General features: G+C 39.9%; 1 pseudogene; it reads right to left on the bottom strand.

Moving 5' to 3' along the window:
• Positions 1-1,411: 1,411 nt before the first annotated feature.
• On the bottom strand, positions 1,412-2,345 carry LOC103737211 (annotated as a pseudogene).
• Between the last annotated feature and the right edge of the window lie 401 nt (positions 2,346-2,746).

The following is a 2,746-nucleotide window of genomic DNA, read 5'->3' as shown; positions in this document are numbered from 1 at the left end:
ACTTTTTTTTCATCTATTTTCACAAATGATATTGTACTAATTTCCTTTCATTTTTATTTTAGTGTGGCAAAAGTACATAATATAAATGTTAAGCATTAACTATTTTCAAATGTACAGCTTAGTAATACCAAATATATTCACACAGTGATAAACCAAAATATTGAGAACTTTACTTCTTACAGAGTGATGCTCATTCAAAAATCCTCTCTACTTAGGGAAAAAAGCTAAACCAAAACTGAGTGTATTTTTGCCTCTTCTTGTAACATTAAGTTTAAGCAAGGTATATTAATTTTATATCAACTTGATGGGAACATCCATGTCCAAATAAACATAATTTGGGAGTGTGTCTGTGCTGATATTTCTGAGTTGATGTTTTGAACTGATAGTTCCAGGAAGCCTTTGTTACTCCTCATCATGGATTGTCACTTTTCAATTCATTGAAGACCTTCATGGAACAAACTCAAAGGAATAACTGGTCCCTGTTTTCTTTTCTGAATCAGTTCTTGAGGTGAGCATCTACCTCTTCCTACCTTCAGACTGTGGCACATACCATGGCCTACTGGTTCTCAGGTTTTAGATTCAGAGCAGTATCAGAGTTCCTGGGCCTCTAGATTGCAGACAGCCAACAGGATGAGTTCCCAGCCTCTAGGGTTATCTAAGTCAATTCCTCAGAAGAAAGCCACATATACAGTTTTCTATGTGTCTGATCCCAATATCCTTTACTTTAAACACAACAAATACTTGCTTTTTTCCCCCAAGGGAATCAAATCCTTTACTGATTATACACAAGCTTCATTCACATCTAATACTGTATCTGATACCATAATTCAGTCTAGACATTGCATAGGATTGCCAACAACCATTTATATTATATATATGTATATATATAAAATCTGTGATATTGCTTGGGTGGCCCTTTCAATGGTGAAACTCACTGAGGTCAAAATAGCTTCTGGCAGTCAACTACACAAACATTTGTGAAGACAACGGCTTCTCCACACAAGCAGTCATAAATACATTTAAAATGGAACCTGGCATCACTCTGAAAGAATTCTAACTTGGGGAAGTTTACCAAGGTGACTTCAGAGTAGACTAAGTTTACGTGCACACTTTTTTAAGACACATTTATTCAGTGTCATGATCAATCTATTGCATTCTAGCATGTGTGGAAAAAGTCTATATTAAAACCCTCTGTTGGAATGCTTTACACTTTCCATAGAACAGAAACTAAAATAACCTGTCACAAATCAGTCACAAATACAGTTCTGGAACTGTTTGCCCATACATATGAGTACTGTCTAAAACACATCTTCTTTGTAGCAGCTAGGACTGCCACCACTGTGCTTCACTGAGTCCACAAGTCACCTGTAACCTGTAGCCTCCCTGTCACTTCTATGGCACTCATCTCCTACTAAGCTTTGTTTCCTGGCAGTAATAAGAACCTTCTGTCACTGCCACAGCTTCTGCTGCTCCTGAAGCCACCACAGCCACCTTGCTTTCGCGGTTTAGCAAAGTATTGGCCTCTACCACCACAAGGGCCCGAGCTTCTGCCTCTGAAGTTTCCTCCCTTCGCAGGTCCAAAGATTGAGTGTTGTAATTGCCAAAATCTCTGAGGCTTCCACTACCTCCCAAACTTCTTTCATCATTACCAAATCCATTATAGCCACCACCACTGCCTCTATACCCACCAGCACACTACTGCTAAAGCCACCACGACCACTGAAGCTTCCTCCATGACCAAAATTGTCATTGCCACAAAAACCACTTCCATGACCACCACCAAATTTTCCGGAACTACTTGGGCCTCTTTGGTTAGATGAAGCCATCTGTTGCTTCAGGACCTTCCTTACTCCACAGTTGTGCCCATTCACAGTATAGTATTTCTGCTTAACATTCTCCCCAGAGTAGTCAAAGGTGACAAAAGCAAGCCCTTCTTTTTCCCACTGCCCGTCAGTCATGATTTCAGTCACTTTAATTTTCTATCCTGTTCAAAATAATCTCACAGGTTATGTTCTTCGGTGTTTTCTTTAACACCACCAGCAAAGATATTTTTCAGTTAAGTGGGCACCTGTCTTTGAGAACCTTCTCTCGACACAGCTGTCTTTAACTCCACAACTCTTCCATCCACTTTGTGTGGTCTTTCATTCTTAGGTGCATCCTCCTCCTCCACTGTGGCCCAAGTGACAAACTGGAGCTCTTGAGGTGTTTGGATCTCTATCACACAGTGAATGTTCCCCACTGCTGCAAACGGTCCCTCAGACTCTTATAAGTTGTTTTGAAGCTCAGTCTTCCAATGAAGAGCATCTGGACTTGTCAGGCTCCTTAGGAGACTCTGACTTAGACATGATGGCAGAGAGAGGAGAGCCTTCAGTGATGCTTCTTCTCCACGCCAACAGGCAGAAAGGAGTAAGCCAGCAGGCCTATCAACAATAAGTATTTTCAAAGGGAATATTAGTCAAAAAAGCCAAGAAGAGAAAGTGTTAATGTAAAGATAGTAAATGAGGAAACAGAATGATGCTTCTTTATAAATTCAATTGGTGACTAGCCAGGAAACATTATTAATTGTCTATGGGACAGATAAATGTGATGATCTTGCTAAAAGAGAAAGACTGGACGTATTTACTGTGGACAATAATTATATTTGAACTTAATCCCCAAGTACATTTTTTTTTCCATTTTGTTACTTAGTATGCAGCTGCTGCCTTAGCTTCAGGATTCTCCAAGCCACAGACTGACAGTCTGAACC

The sequence above is a fragment of the Nannospalax galili genome, unplaced genomic scaffold, assembly GCF_000622305.1.
Source record: "Nannospalax galili isolate Female #2095 unplaced genomic scaffold, S.galili_v1.0 scaffold370, whole genome shotgun sequence".
Taxonomy (NCBI): Eukaryota; Metazoa; Chordata; class Mammalia; order Rodentia; family Spalacidae; genus Nannospalax; species Nannospalax galili.
This window is presented reverse-complemented; position numbering and strand designations above follow the sequence as displayed.